Consider the following 19,357-nt stretch of genomic DNA (forward strand, 5'->3'; position numbering starts at 1 on the left):
GATTATTAAATGTATTAAAAGTTGTACGAGGCGATAGAAGAAACGCACACTGCGGCTGTCGGTTATAAATTATTTTGGAGATAATGTCGTCAACTCGAACATTATTATTCTCTGCGACAAAGTAATACTACGAAAATATAATCGAATTAATTAACTTCCAACGGATTATCGTTTTACACGACTCGAGGTGCCGCTGAGGCATCACCGAGGCGCCGGCCCCATTGAAATGTCGTAGGAGGTACTGTAGCAGTTGAGTTTATGTGTCGTAGTATGTACCTGTCGTGGAGAACGGTAAAAAACGCATACATTACGTTATACGGCAACGCGCTTAGGGGACACGCTTAAAGTCAAACGATGACGGTAATAATAATAAACGTATAATGTGATGGTGACGCTTATGTAAAGACTGCACAGTCATAAAAACGGCAGTTGGCGAAAATACTACTTGGCGTCGACCATAAAATAAGCACACGTGGCCTTTACACGGACATACACATACTTTCCTATTGTTCTCGCACTGTGTTAGACCTGTACAGGCCGTTTGCGCGTCAGTATCCCAACCTACAACTCCAGAATACGTTATGGACGTACCTACTAGCGCGTCCGGTTGTATCCCACGGATGGTACCGACTATATATTATTATGATACCCCTTCGAGAGCCAACCGTAATGCCATCCGGTCGAATCGATAATAAAAAATAGTTCATCCGCAATTGAATTGATTTTCACAATAATAATTACTCGCTTAAGCTTATTCGAATCGAAATGCTATTACGACAGCGATAACTTAGTAGTACTCTGGTGCGCTAGAAACCCAGTTATCATAATCAACATACAATATGACCATTTTAATGGAGTGGTTCTTAACACGTCTAATTATTGGCTTCGATAGAATTTGTAAATGTAAAGTAATTTTCTGAGTTGAAAGTAAAACATGATTATTCTCTGTTCGGAAATCTCGCATTATAATTAATATTTATTATTATGAATTGTAATCACCAAGTCAAAAACACAAAAGTATTTGCTAGTAAAAATAAATTGCAGTTGTGTATTGTGAGCGATGTATTTTGAATGCGCATAATGAAAAATCTCTAACACATTACAGTCCAATACAACGTTTCTAGTGCAAGTTGAAAAAAAATCCCTAAAACAACAATAGAAAATTATACTTTTCATAGGTGTTATTTCAAAATTTTAATTAATTTGGTGTATCATGACCGATAGAGTGTAAATATAACATGTTTTTGGCTAGCGTAGAAAACTTCATACTCAATGGACTTAAAAAATACTGAATTTATTCACGAATATAGAAAATTGACAGCATACACGTGCGGCTTATAACCACCTGGGTGGTTGAAATATTTTTTAAATAATATAGCATTTTGTGTTCATTAAGACTGAGCTTATACTGTTTCTCACTGGATTCTTATGTCAATAATTTAGAAATCAAGTATCGAGTTTCTTATGTTGTTATTATTATAATATTATTTCTAAATATATATATATTGTATATTATAATGAGTTATAATATTACTATAATTACATAATTTAAATATTATGTAACGAAATGTTTCAATACGTATGTTATTTAATAACGTATTTACAACCTTTGAATTAAAATAGTATTCGATACGATTTTTACTTTCTAATTCGATGTTTTTTTTTTGTTTTAGGTAAACTAAAATATTATAATGTAACCGCTAACCAGAAAAATAATTAATCACACATCACTCGTTCCGGCGAAACAAACGGATGTGGTAATTTGAGTGAGTATAAAAAACGGTGTATTTTGATCTGTGTTGATTCGACTTGACTATAAATCTAAATGAACGGCACTCGATCGGATCGTATGACTTTCGTCAGTAACATTACTTATAATGCGTAAGCATTAATATAATTGAAACGTGAAGAAGAGAACCCAATCGATACCGTGTTATTGATAGTTACTTGGCAAATTTTAAATGGTTTTGCGGTACGCAAACGCATTGGTAATTGATATAAAAAAAAAAAACTTTCGATTTCGCATTAAAAAAACGCATAATTCATTTTTAATGTTTTCCTTTCGCAATAAAAAGCTCGTTTTATTCAAACCGAATTGTCTATTCGAGCTTTTGTCACTCATTCAATGCAACTACTTTAGTCGGGTCACCGCGTATAATAATATTATCAAATTTAAGGTCTGCTCATTTGATTGTGCGCACTTCATCACGCACCATCTCCCCCTTACCGAACTACCGTATTGCTGAAGACAACAATAATAATAATAATAATTACAGTGGCATTGTGTCCGAACAAAACCCTCGAGGGTCACCGATCGAGGGGGGGAAACGCCTTGTCGTCTGCCAGCACAAGACGCTCGGGGCGATAACGTCGTATGGACGCGCTGAGAATACATTACAAGGGCAATTTCGCTGTCATTAAACGATGAATCATTTTTAGAGAATCTTATTTACAGTCGAGAAATGCATTTGAAACAGTTATATTAACGTATGAGGCCACCGCCCATATAATTGACAGTTAACAGCAAAGTACTCGTGTGATAAAACGACCCGTGGCAAGTGCACACGGCAATCGCACCGATAACACGTCGTTTTGCAGAAATGAACCGCGCGCTTTGGAGTCTCTTTTTATAAGGCGTGTAACATATGCAAAACAAATACTTTAACGTGTTTAAAAACAAACATTTTAATAAAATTCAGCGCTCGGCTCATTGGCCGCGGGCATTGAGTTCGTAAAAATCCTAAAGAATCATAATATTTACAATATTATGTTATAGAGATGTATTGTATATGGTAGACGCGATCAATGTTATTCCAAATTACTATACACTTATGATTTCAAAATACATTTTCGATTTTAATTAAGTAATCCGCTTAAGGCAAGGCCGTCCTATAATATGTTTTGTTACTAACTCAATGAGATATTCGTTATACTTAAGCTAAAAATAATGTATCCGACAATTTTCGTGGTTATTAGTCTCTACCCCGTCGTCGCAGATTGCTTTGCGCGCGGCTAATTTGACGCGGTAACCTTAAGGTTTAACACACACAATAATTTTCTGGGTATGCAATTAATTCGTTATTAGCCTTCATAGTTATGCGCATTACAACTCGACGCGTATTGTTCTTATCTGCGTACGACGGCAAACAACAATTTTTCAACTACTTTCGATCGTTTGAGATGTTGCCGCACTGCTCACTAAGTCGGACTGCTAATACTTTTGTACCTGATAAACATCTGAAAGCGGTGCGGTCCTTACATGCGGACACAAGCCAACAGCTGTGATTAAAAGTCAGGTGAACGCGGCGTGTGCGGGGAGGGTCAACTATTCGTTCGCGCGGCACATATGCCGACGCCGTTTTTTTTTTTTTATTGCGCTCAAAGGACGAAGAAGATCATCTGAACGAGGCGAACAGCACAAACCGGTAGAATGACGCTGCGCGTTCGGCACGCGTCATTACCGTCGATGGCACATTCCCTAGGCGTGTGGACCGTCGGCCGACAGGACTGTCCAACAGGCTGACGTGCCAGTTGCCTCCATAGTGTTATTATTATACGGTCGAACGCGTACGACCGTAACGATAACGCTCGAAAAAGCGTCCGCTTCGAGGTCTTTGTGGTCAGGCCCACCGCTGTTTCGGAACTATAAATTTTCACTCGTTATCGCGGACACGCGCGCGTTATACCCGAACGCAGTGGACAGGTCGACAGCCGCGCAGATTTTTGTCTACTTAACTATTATTATAGCCCGTACAGCAACGTGAACGCGTGCGATTATAAAAAAACAACTGGACGTCACAACGAGTCGGAGATGCTGAGGAACGCTGAATGTATGCGGTAGTTGTACGTTAGCACATGCCGGTTTCGGGTCATTCGAGATAAGCGCGACACGCGTTCTTTTATCGTGCACATAAAATATAATAACTATTCGCTGTTCTGGACGCGGTGGTGAGAGAGCGGACAATAGTGTCCGCTGATATAATAATACCGGTACAAACGACAAAATTACCTTTTTAAGTAAAACCGGCAAACGTCGGCGGCATTGTGTTCGACACAATGGAACAGATTTGTACGCTGTCATGCGCCACGGACGAACAGAAACCATGTACACGTCGCCAGAAATTAATTTTTGCACGTTTAAAATATAACGCACAGGTAAAACGAGCGCCGCTTGGACATTTCGGAGATGATATCTCATTTTGTAAAAAACATTTTCGGAGTTGTCCGATTGCGATCAAGTGGAATGTTAGTACGAGTGAAGTTCAAGACGCGTTAATAAAATAAGAACTCGTTTTCATAAATCACACGATTTGTGTACTGGCGAGTATCGCAATTACAATTTTGGGCAGACAACTGGCCATGTAACAAATTAATGTTGAAACCCTTACGGTGTTGTCGAGATCCTTGAACGATGTTTATTTTTCTTCTACAACAGAACAGTCGGAACTTCCATTTGAATATCTGAGCCCCGTAAATATTTTGAGAGTAAGTCGTTCTGAAAAAGGTAGAAACATGTTAACATGGAAAAAAGATTTTTACGGGTTGTTAAAATTCCAAAAAAAAAAAAAGGCTCGGATAAGGTGTAGCCGACATTTCCCGGGTACCGTCTGTGCCATCACCAGAACTTTAACGAAAATTAATTTACCGGTAATGAGGTGCGGTGCCGGAGGACTATTGAATGACGACGTAAGACCTTATAGGTGACTCGTCGTTATTTCTTATAGTTTACTCGAGTAAATACATCGGCGAGTTTAAATAAAACGTGTTCTTTTAAGGCAATCGCTGAACATTTGAACGTAGTCTAATTACTATTGATTTATAACGTGCTAGTGATACTCGTTTGGTGCATTTTGAATTTTTTGTAACTTTCTGGTGGTTTCGAGGAACAGTGTTCGACTGCGTTTTTTTCCTTTTTAGTGTTTCCAACTGGCTCGGTATCACCACCTTAAATAACTCACTGTCACGGCTTCTCGGCGGCGCGCGCACACGTACAAACGGCATCCAGATGTCCGCCGAAGAATACATTAGACGCGCTGTACCTCTCCTCGCCATCGTACACCGTGTCCTTAATGACCTGCCAAAAACACCACTACGAACGTGTCACGCAAACAGCGCCCACACGTCACACGGAAACGACCACCAATACGCGCGTTTTGCTCGACACATTGACAATAACAACAACAGCCGAGCCGCATTGTTCAGCCATCGAGTTCGGTAACAGTCAGCCCTTTGCGGTCGGCATGCCAACGGTTTCCGCCGAAAGCGTTCAGCCGTTTTCAATGCAATCCGAATTAACGTCAAACTAAAGTCCGATTGAAATTACATTAGTTGCCACTGACAGGGCAACTATAAAAATATCAGCTGGCAAAGCGCAAACGTCGCGCGCGTTCAAACATGATAATTTATATTTATTGTTTTAGAAAACGATCGAGAACGAGTACAAGTGTGATAACTGCACGCGATAGAACGGATGGGCTCGACGGGGGTCGATTTACAAGAGCAAACGTAATTCCATTAGAGTAATTAATTTGAGTTTAGTATCACTGCAGCCGTTCAAACAATGGTTCCCTCGGGACGAACGAGACGAGGACGCTGCGTCTTGCGAGTTCGGTGGTCTGCGGTCCCTTCGGCGGTCGCGTCCTCCAGTACACGGTTTTACACTTAAAAAACGCATTCCTCGGGAATGTTATTCGTATTATTACTATTATTAACGTACATGTTCTCATTTATAATGAAAACAATAAAGACGCAAACGAGCACAAAACGTTGATGACCGCGGCCGCCGTTACTCGCACGTCGTCCGGGAAACCAGTTTTTTTTTATATTTTAACGGTTGTTCGTGATTACATTTTATCATCGTCTCTTCTATCACATGCTAACACTAGCACGCGTTACTTTTCGCCTGCAATATCATAGCCGAAGAAGGAGGAGGCGGTTTTTTGGGGGGGGGGGCAGCAGATGAAAGACCGCGCGTAATTATAATGCCGGGACGGGCAGAGGAGGTCCGCGCGTGGTCGACGACAACGGCAGGTTTGGGCCGTTAATTAGACACGCGTGTGTGAAATGCGAAATCGGTTGGCATTTTAATAAAACGTTATTGTTGTTGTTGTTGTTGTTGCAGGACATCATAGTAATCATCGTCATAGGCGCGTATCAAGTGCTCGATTCGGGACGCGCAAGTAGGAAGAGAGATTTATTTTTTCACTATCATTATCATTATTATTATTATTATAATTTTTTTTAACGCCGTTATGCGTTTTGTGCGCGTCGACCAGCGGATGAAAAGAAGAAGAACCGGATTCGATGTGTAATAAATAATTATTAGACTTTGCTGCGAGAAAAAAAAAAGAATATCCGCGTGCGGCAACTGAGACGTTGCCTGAGCGATTGACGTTTTTAATAATTGAAAAAGCTCTACGCAAGTGTAATCTCCGTGTTAGATCACCCGTTTGCCGACGTGGAAATTATTACAACGTCTACGGCCGACAGTCGTTCTGAAAAAACGGTCTTTTAATAGTTTTTTAATCGACCCGGACCGTCAGCTGTGAACTATTTTCCCGGGGCCTCCTAATACCTGCCACGATCATTATCGCTGTTGGCCATAATCGCGCGCGCGAGTTCCCATATCTGTGAAATTATTTCTAATGTGAAGCTGGTGCTACCAACGCGGATATGACATACACACACACACACACCATTCGACTATGTAAATTAATTACAATGATAATTGTTCGATTAGCAGCGACTTGTCTTCCCAAATAACGAACATCCCAAAAACGTTTACTTTCTACCGCGTAGGGGTCATGTGTCTATTCCGACCGGGAATATTAAAAATAGAAATAATTAATTAAAATATCTACCAGTGTTTTGTAACGTACTGGCACCAAACTGGAAATTCCTCATGATCGAAAAATAATTATTGCTGTTTATGGGCTAAAAATGTTTAATTTATTTTTACAAAAAAAAGTGCCAGAGTAAAAATTTAATTGAGAGGAGAAAACATACAATATTTGTGCTATATAATTCAGCGTTAAACATATTAACACTGTACTGTAATTTAAAAAGTCAAATGAAAATGGTTTGGAGATTTCTTGTTTTAAAAACCAAAAAAAAAAAAAAAAATAGTAGTCACGAATAAGCTATTTATCTGAAACTCATTCAGGAAACGACCGATAAAATTTTGATCCTATTATTAGGTATCGTACAAAGTAATTGAGGTGAAATGTTGGCAATAAAATATGTTATTATATGAAACCAATAGTTCATATCGTAAAATAATTATTGAAATATTTCTTGATAATAATAAAAATTCGCAATGCAATGGAAATACTACGACGCGCTAAGGGAAGATAATCCAACAGAGTCGATTGGCATCACATAATTAGTTCCGATGACGCACAATAACAGAATTTGGCCAATAAAGATTAGACGAGTAAAGAATTACTTAGTCTTATAATGTAGTTGGATATTTGTTTTTTTTTTTTAATGACAATTTTGACGTTTTTTTTTTTATTACTGAATAATTTTTATTTTGAAGAGGCGAATAATCCTTATTAAAAAATTTTACATAAATAATTTACAAGAAAATCGTATTTAATTTCTGATTAAAGTAAATGATATGCTACAAAATGTTAATACCATTTCTTATTTGCGTGAATGTTTCTTTTATGACACATCGACATAAAATCAAATGTTAAAACTAAAAAACATTACCCATTGGCAAGTCCTTCTTAAACATTTTTTTTTTTTCGTAAGCTTATAAATTCGAATTAAAATCATCAAAAGCCGTCAAAGAATCTATTCTCGCAGAAAATATTTAACGTTGGGCTTGACTTTAATTCTCACATTCTTTTATTATTATTATTATTATTATTGATGAAATATTCATAATTTTGCCGTGACAGTATCGGTTGCGTCACAGTCGAGCGTTAAAATAATAACACAATAAAACGGAGTGTTTAATACGAGGAACAATAAAAAATAAATGAACGCACACACAACTGGTCGGCTCCGGATTTTATTAGTACCACTGTCGTCATCGTATATGTAAAATATAATATCGTTTCGTCGTGACTCCTACATAAAAATGTATTATTATCTCAGTTTATTCGCTTCAGTTTAATGTAGAACTGTGTTCTCCCATAACGCAAATAATAGTAATATAATACATGTGTATCAGTCCACTACATTACCGTGTTGGCATTATATGCATACACACGCACATACTGTAGGTGTAATAATCATTAAAATCCGGTAACCCTAAAAAAACAGGTGTACAATGTCTTTTTCCGACGATTCTTCTGCCCTGGCTCATTAACCGGCCGTGGTCTCTCCGTATCGCTATCCACATCTGTATTACTGTCGAGGTTAAGTAGACGATCAAGATGGACCGGGTTTGCTTTTTTAGTAACTTAACACTCCAGAATTAAGCGATCGAGTACGCCGATTGTGTACTCTCGTTTTGTCTGAAACGCGCTTAGGATGGCCATAAAAAAAAAAACGCAATACTATCCGCTAGAGACGGCAAACATAATAACCAAATAATCCAACGAGAAAAGACACGGAGATCAAGAATTATAATTCGTTTTATTATAATACGAAAAATATATATTAAAAATGTATACTGGAAATCCTGCGATCATGGCACAACACGAGTGTTAATTACTGTTTGCAACTTACCAGGCTAATGACAAGATAATCTCTTGTACGGCGCTCTGGTAGTGCTTTAGATAAATATAAAAAAATAAGTTAAGAAACCAGAAATGATCGGTTTCGTTACGCAAACCGTGTAGTTATTTTGGTTTTCCAAAGAGACCCGATGATCGACGACGGTCATTCAACCTGACTAGTGACGAAAGGTAATTGATTAGGAGGGCTGAGTCGTAACTCACAATTATCAATACGAAACTGTCGAAAAACAATTAATAACTTCCCAGTACGAAGATGATTCTATCTAATGCATATTATTATCGAGAAATTTTCAACTTAATGACCGCAGTTCCCTTTACTGTCTTTTGTCAGAATTAGGGACAGAAAATTTAATAACGTTACAAATTCTATATATTTTTTTTAGTTTTAATTAATTTGTTTACTTATTCAAGATGGTAATCGAATGCATTTGATTAATCGAGATGTTAAAAAAAAACGGTTAAAATAATAAAACAAGTATACAGTTGCCACCAACAAATTAAAAATGTAAAAATTCTCAAGAAAATAATCACTTCTATTTGCTATAGTAGTAAAAAAACTATATTATTATTCATACTGAAACTAAGCGTTTCAATAGTAATCGTACAATTGGGTTTGTTATTTAATTTCCACAAGAGGAAAAAGTGCAAACTTATGTCTTTATTATTTAAATTTAATCCAATTTAAAAAATTTTTATTAACTCAATTCGTAACATTTTAATGGACTACTGTTGCGCACTACTTGTATAATTTACACTTGAAACTAATGCACACGTTACACTGTATCGATTTTTTTATTGTTTTTTTTATCATTTGAGTAACAAAACGGGTTTATATTTGTTTGAAAACTCATTGCTGGCCGCACAGTTTGAAATTATTCCCAAACGTAATAATTGATGGGTGTGGTGTCCTCGAACTTACCTCTGAAATAGAATGAGCAACTTAGGAATACTATAATTTATATTTATTGCAAATTAAGAGAACGGCTGAGGGTTTTCCAACATTTTTACTTACATGCCCTCGGAAATTGATGGACGGTCATCATGATAATAATAACATTTATGCAATTATTTACAAATTACAGTCGGGTTGCCAAGGAAAAATATTAAAATCTATTAAAATATTTGTTAATGTATTAATGTGCGTGTTCGAACTACCAATGAATCGAATAGCTTAATGTGTACGACAGAAACGTTCAAGTTTAATACCAAATATTTCATTGATAACATTTTCTATATTAGGTTCCCTGTATAGTTAGGAATCACATAAAAAAATATATAAATAATAATTTATTTTAAAAGAATTAAGTTATTTTTAAGATTAGCTACTCGTTTTAATTTAAAAAATAGTTATGTTTGGAAAATTGTTTTTAATATTATTTAGTTTCATATATTTATTGATATATTAATTTTTTTTATTCATTCCTTGTACTTTATAAAAGTGTTAACTTTATTTTTTTAAACTGCAAACAAACATATTTAACTAGCTTAAAAAAATAACAATTTATTTAAACAAGAAATTTACTGATATATAATAACTTTTGAGATATTATTTCGTAAGTTATTAACATTTTTAATTATAAGTGTGATTTTTTATGAATAATACCAACTATTTTTTTGTTAAATAATGATTTTTTCATAAAAATGTACAAATTGAAATTTTATTTAGCATAATGAATATTAAATTTATAAAAAATAATTATTCCTATGGAGTATATTTTTACTACTTAAGAAAATTTGGTCTAAATAAAAATTTTACTAGTCGATAACCAGTTTTTAACTTTTACTTTTTGATATATTGACATTTAAAAATTTAGAAAAAGTGAACAGCGGGGTATTGTTTAGTAACTCCTTATTTTTACTAAGACGCTCAAACAGTAATTCTTCAGCAATGCGCACCCCCCCCGTTTATTATTATATATTACATTAATTCAAAAATTCATATAACAAAACTGGTTATCGACCAGTAAAAATTGTATTAAGTCCATTCTTCATTTAATAGCAAAAAAATAATAATAATTACCCTCTAGTGTTTTAGCAACAAGAAATTCTNATAATAATAATTACTCTCTAGTGTTTTAGCAACAAGAAATTCTATAAAAAATTATTGTATAAATTGCTTAAGAACTAGTTTAATTTTGATGATGTTTTTATATCAACTATTGTAAAGTACGGGTTTATAAGGTTTTTTTTTTTATAATTTTCTAGCTATTTTACGTTTTAACAGTTAATTATCAATAGATTTCGAACACTCAAAACGAATAGCACAATTTACGCATTAAAATTTGTTGTAAAAAAAACGTTTGTTAGTAAAGTTTAACGGTATAATTGGTTATTATAATTATAAACATTATATTTTATATTGCTCACGTTGCTATGGAATTAAAGAAAACGGGATTTACAACATATATTGGAATACAATTTTCTCTTTTGATTACCGCTTTGTATTATTGTTAGTGATCTTTTATTAACAAGACTTACTGCGTTTGGCACATACTCAACGATCCATGTGAAAATCAGCAAAATTAAATTAATAGTAGTCGAATTTTTAACTGTGCAATTCATATTATTTGAAATTAAATAATTTTATTCTATTAAAGAGAATGTTCTTTTGGTACAACTTAAAACATACGGAGGAATGTTTTGCAAGACAATGTACTATACACGATAGATAATATCATAACTGCATTTTGGACCAGATTAGGTTTAAACAAGCCTACGGTTCGTAATCGTATTATGTATACTCAGTCGTATAAATACAATTTAAACATAAATTACGGCAAAAATAATAAAATAATCATTACATTTTGTATTTCAATGTATATCGAAATCAGTACAACTTTCTTTTTTTTTGTTAATTATAGAAAACAAATGATCAAAAATTCGAATTTAAAATGACCCTAAGCAACGTCAAATGTTTTTTTATTATAATAATACACTATTAGAACTATAGAAAAACATCAACTGTTCGACAAAAAACTGGTTTGTACTGTTAACTGTAAGTGTTACTGCAAACTATTGTTATATTATGGTTGTTTGGACATGTAGCCAATACATAATATATACCTAAAGGCTGAACGAGTTGTCCACTACAACATGTCAAAGTTGTTATCAAAACTGAAATCAGTATAACGCCGATATACGTATAGTCAAGATGTTGACAGGTTTTTTTTATTTTGCACAAAAATTCAGTGCGTGGCAAATACGGTCAAGTAATTGTAATGTAAAACGTTTCGTGGCTGATATTTCTTCTGAAAATTCATTACATTTAACGCAAACTAACAGTAAATTTCGAAATTGTTTTACATTAAGAAGCATTGATCCGAGCGAATAAATTTCGCATCACAGAACTCTAAAAGAAATAAACTTTTAAATTTTCACACTCGGTATAGTTATTAAAACTAACGAGCAATGCGATACGAGGCTGTCGTTTCGTATGAAATAGGACTGAAACAAGAGAACATTGGTACAACGCACACGGCACAATTATAACAGAGAGCATGTGCGGACAATAATAAAGATAATTATCATAATTATTTTTCTACAAACATTGACTAATTACAGGAGACGGCTAGCGTGAACGTGATACCAATATCAAAGAATAAAAGTAATATTTTATTTGACATGAAGTGACAAACGAATCCGGGTAATATCACCTTACTCAATATATCAAAAAAACCGTAACTACATTTGTTCGTAATTTATTCCAATAAATTATTTATTTTTTAGACGAATTAGAGGTACAACGCACTTACACTATTGTAATCGGCACGGTGAACAGACTACGAGACTATACTACTGCCAATTGTTTTAATTTTAATTTACATATAAATACTTTATATAGCTCAACATATTTGATAACTAGTCAACCGAATCTGAGAATTAAAATACTACAAAGGCTATGGGCCACCTGGCATTTTTAACCGCTACGGAATTCATGAACATCAATCGTAAAAAAAATCATGTTTTATTCCATACTTTTATCTAAAACACGTGGACGATGACAAACAAATATTCTATTTGGTAATTCAATAGGGAAAGTCATTTGTAATTCAATTTTTTTCCCAAGAAAATGTTTTTAAAGTCGGCACACAACGAAGTTTATTACATTATGATAACTTCTAAAGACTGATTTTTAACAGCAATGTTTCATGTTTTCAATAAAATAAAACAAGTGAAAGAAATTTTTAAGTCAATAAATTACTTTAAATCAATAATGTTCTCTGTTTAATAAATAACTGTAAACGCGGAATGGTAAAATCGTTTAACATGTTGTTAATTCCTTGTATAATCACCATGAACTTTTATTTCACATTCATTTTATTATTTGCATAAAATAAATTAGTCCAAATAATTTGTGTTTTTTCCCAATGCCGTACACTACCATCCGAATATTTAGTTTATAAAGATAAATAATGCACAGAACATGATTATTATCTGGTTGTGCACTCCGAAATCGTTTAAAAACACATATAACCCGTTAGTACAATACAAATAATTCCCGTACCATCATCAGGAGATATGGGCAAGAGATGTGACGATAAAAAGTGGTGAACCCACTTACTGAACAAGATCACCCGAGGGACTTGGGCCTGACAAGAAAATATCAGTTAAATACGAAAACGATAGTGGCGATAATATGCGCGATTAGTAATGATTACAATAACGCCTTTATTTTACAGTAAGAAAAAACAATGCTGTTTTTTATACGACCGCAAACGCAAATAGCCCCGAGGTCCCATTGTCGTTATCTCTACTGCTTCTGCCGACTCCTGTGGGTTCACCGATTCTACTGTTCCTGATCCAACGTGACCGGTCATTATTATTAGGCAACATTAAGATGGTAATCGCGGTCGAATGTGGTTAAGTGCGGCGGCCAACAAGCAATACTGAGTGCGCGCGTGTGTGGTATGCGCGGTATCTAAGGCCATCGGCGCCCGCGTGGGCTTCTGTCTCAGTAAGGCATCGCATTTAGGTACTTACTGAACACTGCCCCGGGTCTACCCAACCACTAAAATAACAAAAAAAAAAAATTGACAAAAGACTGCAGTGTGATAGAGTTTATACATGCAAGTCCTGCAACTGAGATGTCTTGAGTCAATAGAGCTGTTATAGCTAATAAAAACTATTGTAACACTTTTTCATTTTTTAAGATAAAGCACTAATGTAAATGAAGTACCAAAAAGTGCTAATAATATACGTTTTGTTATGAAAATTATCCAATTCAAATAACATTTATTTGTGCACAAACGTTTCATTCGGTGATATACTTTGAGCTTTCAGAGTCGGTGTCCTAGTGCATTCATCGCATGTATCTATTACGAAATAAAAACAATGTCTAATAGCAGAAATAATTAAAGCCATAAAAAATAAGGTCAAAAGATCGGGGCTATTTAATTTTGCGCAATGTGTTTTATACGAAAGCAATAATATTATACTCTGCAGAAAAAAAAGTATTAATAAATGAAAAACATATTGTAAAAGACTAATTATGTACATTCAATGAAATAACTCCTCTTAGTGTTGATCTTCTTTCAAAATAATAAATTTGTTTATATCTCTAGGAACGAAAACAAATTGAAAGTCTTGAAGATTTTTTTTTTTACAATTTTTTCACTGTATAAGCTAATCAAGATACAATCTAAAATAAATTAACTAGAAATTTATGGACGTTCTCATGTTTATTATTGTATTTATGAGCAATTTTTCATCTCGTATGACTACAGTGCTTCACAGTAATCCTACAACGTATAGAGTCATCTTCAAAGTGCTTAAACATCTTATGACATAATATTATAATCATATACCGGCCGAGCTATTTATCAACGGATTTTTTTAACCGTGCTTTATTTATTAGAGTAAAGTGCCTGAATTATAACGAGACTTATTGCTAAAGGCACGTGTGTACGATAAATAAGGATTAGCCCTGTGCACAAGTATTTAGATATATTTTCTCGAATATTATATTATTGTTATGAAGAAATATTTTTTAACGGCGTGGTTTATTGCCCATCTGATCTGGACTGCTACCAAACATANACGTGGTTTATAGCCCATCTGATCTGGACTGCTACCAAACATAAATAACATTGAATTTATGTATTTTTTTTCCATTGAAACCGACAGCTATACATAAACGTAAGCGACAATTATACACGAATTTTTAACGCAATAAAAAAATAATAAACTTGAAAATAAATGGGTCAAGTGATGTACAATTTATAGAGTTTAAAAAATTAATAGATATAATAAAAGAAAAATTTACTTGGTTTAACACAATTTTTTTATTATCCGCACACGTCTAGTTGCACTAAAAAGCATTAAAATTATCTTTCGCTGTTTTACAGTGGTTAAAATAAATTAACTGAAAACTCCCCGACATTGGTGACCCAAAACAAAATACAAAAATAAAAAAAGCCATTAATTGAGAAATTTCAAAACAGATATAGCATTGGTTTATTTATTAATTGAAATGATTTATACAAATTATATATGTGCATCCATTGGTTAACGCCCACGACATACAATATATGCTTTTAGAACCAAAATTAATCCTTTTCTTGTCGTCGACGACGTCAATGTGTCGGGTTTTTTCGTTATTAATTTGCAGTAATTTAATTTATAAATGTAGATAAAAAAAAAAAATTAATGAAACGACGAGATAACAATAGTAAAGTAAATTGTTTATGCTTAGAAAAAGAACACAAGATCAACAATTCCTTGTGTTAGCCATTATTTTTTGTGTAACACAACTCGAGACAGTTATACATTATGCTATTTAATAATTCACTGCTTAATGATACAACACAACAAACTCAAGAAAAAAATAGCTGTTGTTCAACTAAAATGTTTATTACATTTAGGTACTTTTAAAAATAAATAGCATTTGTTAAGAATTCTCAATTTTCAATGCGTAATGCCAAATTATCATTAAAAGAAAGTGTATATGTAATATGATTTGTGACGTTTATTATAATGTACATTACATTTAAATAACAACATGATGTCTAAGCTAATTATATTTTATGACTACAGTATACAGAGTAATCTACTAGCATCGCATCACGCAATATCTTCAAAAGTATAAGACAAAATATTATATTTTTCTTTTCAGAAGTTATTAGTATTTTACACACTTAAATTAACACAAAAAAATATAATCCTACTTCCCCTTCAGATTTTAAAAACTTTTACTTTTTTTAAATGATCACATCTATATTTGACTGGCTTACAAGTTATCTAACTAAATTAATTATTTTTTGGAAAAAACACAGCTTTTTGAAAGTAAAAGCGTTAGAGGTGAAGCCCAAAATCTGTTTATTTCATCTCTGTGTATTTATGAACTGCACTATTTTTCTTGCCTAATAAAATATTAATTTAAAACTAAAAAAATCTAAAATTAAACACAAAATAATTATTAAATCGTGAATACGTATTTCGGAAACTATGTTACCATCATCAGCACTAAACATATACCGACACTCCGACCTAAAAATAAACTTATATATACCCCTAGTTACCTTATCGCATAACGACGTTAACACTTGGTGACGTTATCAATTATGTATATCTATTACAAAAAAGAAAAAATCCAAGGCTAAGATGTATTTTTAAGAAAAATACTTATTGATCTAAAACTTTCTTATTTTGTCAATATAAGGTAAGAAAAATAAATAAAAATAGTAAAAAAGTTGAGACACGAGAAAAAAGAGCAATAAAGTTATACTTTCAAAGAACGTTTAATTTTCTAATAGATAACATTTTTTCATAGTATTGTCGTTTGAAGTCATGTGCCGGTGGATAAACAAGAATAATATTTGCATAGTACGTGTATAACAAAAATAATAATTGAATAGTTATAATGTCCACCCCACAAAATGTTGTGTTGGTTGCCGATGACGACGCCAGCGGTATTTCCGAAAGCGGTACAGAAGAAAGTCAATACAACATAATTTATTATGCTTTTACAAAGACAAACGGCAGCGAGGTCGACATGCTGAGGGATTGTGTGCACCGTTGGAAATAGAGCGCCGGGAATATTAAAAAAAAATAAATAAAAGTCCTTTAATTGCGTTACAACTTGCGCAAAGCTAAAAGCAAAAAATAAAATGCAAAATAAAACAAACAGCCATCCGCCACCGTCGGCAAAATCAATGGCATGTATTAAAAAACGATATTATTTTTATAAATACTCTCCTGCCTTCGATATTATTAATAATGTTTGCGCGCTTTCCTTTGACTTTCGTTGTCGTCTGCGAAAAAGTCTGAACGTGACGTGTAAATAAATAAGATTTCCACGACGTCGAACGTCAACCGATTCGTTCTGCTGATGGCTGTATATGTACATCACACGCCGTATAATCATATGAGAATATATGTGTGTGTGTGTGTGTATATTAAATCAACGACACTGGAACGGTAGAGGGGGAGGTGGTAATTTTTTCTTCTTTATTTCTCGAATACGAGGTGTGACAATAAAATAACGAGACTTTCTAAATATATCCTAAACTATTAACGTTATCTATAAAACTATTATTGAAATATGATTAGGAAACACTTATCTAAAAGTACTATAAACAATGTTGAAATCGTTTAACTTTTTTATACGTTAGTAACCTTGTTATTAGTGCAAATTCGACTATACTGCCGAAAAATGTTAGATATAAAAATCGAACAACGTGTTAACATTAAATTTCTTGTTAAATTAAAAAAAACTGCCGCAGAATCATTTCGTATGTTATGTGAAGTTTATGGTGAAGAATGTTTATCAAGAGCTCACGTTTTTTAATGGCACAAACGGTTTTACAATGGAAGAGAGGACGTGGAAGACGATGATCATTCTGGACGTCGTACCACATGTTCAACAAACGAAAAAGTCAAAAAAATTGACAAAATTATTCGGCAAGATCGTCAATTAAGTGTTAGAGCTGTAGCAGAGATGGTAAATATTGATAGAGATAGTGTTCGTAAAATTTTAGTTGAAAATTTAAATATGAAAAAATTGTGAGCTATAATGGTCCCTAAAAATTTGACGATTGATCAAAAATTCAATCGCAAAGAAATTTGTTCTGACACCTTAAAAATTATCAAAGATGATCTATCTTTTATAAATAATATCATTACCTGTGATGAAATGTGAATTTTTACATATAATCCTGAAACTAAAAGGCAATCTATGCATTGGAAGACATCAACTTCCCCAAGAATGAAGAAAGCACGAATGAGCAAGTCGAAATTCAAAGCAATGCTCATTGTTTTCTTTGACATTAAGGGAATAATTTTTGTTGAATGGGTTCCTAATGAGCAAACTGTCAACCAATATTATTATAAATATGTAATAATTAAATTAAGAGAACGTGTTAGAAAAAAGCGACCAGATCTGTGGAAGAATGGCTGGGTTCTTCACCAAGACAATACTCCAGCTCACAGTGCATTTTCAATTCAAAGTTTTTTAACTGAAAAAAATATTTCTATACTTCAATATCCTCCGTACTCGCCAGACCTTGCTCCTTGTAACTTCTTCTTATTCCCAAAAATTAAAAGTTTTTTAAAAAGAACCCATTTTCAAACGTTTGATGACGTAAAAATGAAAACGGCAGAACTTCTAAAAGGGCTAACTGAAAGCGATTGGCAATATTGTTTTCAAGAATTGCAACGACGTATGCAACAGTGTGTTGATTCTGAGGGAAGGTACTTTGAAGGTGACAATCATTAAATTGTAAAATTTTTAAAATAAATAACTTTTATTAAAAAAGTCTCGTTATTTTATTGTCACACCTCGTATATGTACACGTTCTTTTGCAAGAAAATATATATTTTATATTCTTCTATGTTTATAATATTGTAATAACACAAAAGCGGAAATGTTTTAAAGCGACGTGCTCGTCAAGGGGAGGAGTACAATCAACAATCAGAAGACGGATAAAATAATAATACAGTGATGTGCTGTAACGGCAGCAGCAGCAGCTACTTTATGCGGTGGCGGTGTTCCTGCGACATTCACAGTGCGTGTACAAGCTCTCTACAACGTATTATTATAGTTTTTTATTCTTATTCTCGTGCCCACTGCAGCTTTTAATGGGACAAAAAGAATTAAACGCCCCAATTCATAAATGTGTCGAAACCAAACTAATTCTGGCAACGATGGTACGTAAAACGTGAGGGTGTTATTATATTTTCACATGCAGACCCACTCCGGATCACATACTCACTACTTAAATGTATCCTTCTAACGTTGCTCGCCGCGCAAACTAATTTTAAAACAAATTCTGTTTAGAAAATAGCCATTAAATGACTTATTAACCTCAAGTTTCGTTTTGCCTATTTATGAAACTAGACATTGTAGTGTAAATAATATTTATTATATTTAATTATTTTTAATTTGAGTTTATGTTGATTTGAAACCATTACAAGTTTGAACAATATTTTATTATTTGTGATGTTTATAAATTATAAAAGTATTTAAATCTATTGTATATTGCATAGGTATACTTATGCAATTTTTGATGTAATAACTTTTTACTCTAATGAACCTTTCCGTTTTCTTTTAAAAAATGATTAATAAATATGGAAAATATTTCTATACGGTCATCATTTAAAACGTGGCAAGGGATGTACTACGGTTTTGTGCACACATCCGTCTGGTTAACTTGCAGAGGTAGAAAAATAAT

The 19,357-nt window shown here is 33.5% G+C and overlaps 1 protein-coding gene across 1 annotated transcript in view; it reads left to right on the top strand.

Moving 5' to 3' along the window:
• Positions 1-1,672: 1,672 nt before the first annotated feature.
• Positions 1,673-19,357, top strand: part of LOC126908856 (probable serine/threonine-protein kinase DDB_G0272254) — a 61,525-nt gene continuing 43,840 nt past the window's right edge. The window contains exon 1 of the mRNA XM_050691171.1: positions 1,673-1,766. The gene's annotated coding sequence lies outside the window, so the exon portion shown is untranslated. The remainder of the gene's footprint in view (positions 1,767-19,357) is intronic.

The sequence above is a fragment of the Daktulosphaira vitifoliae genome, unplaced genomic scaffold (genome assembly GCF_025091365.1).
Source record: "Daktulosphaira vitifoliae isolate Bord-2020 unplaced genomic scaffold, ASM2509136v1 Scaffold_21, whole genome shotgun sequence".
Classification (NCBI taxonomy): Eukaryota; Metazoa; Arthropoda; class Insecta; order Hemiptera; family Phylloxeridae; genus Daktulosphaira; species Daktulosphaira vitifoliae.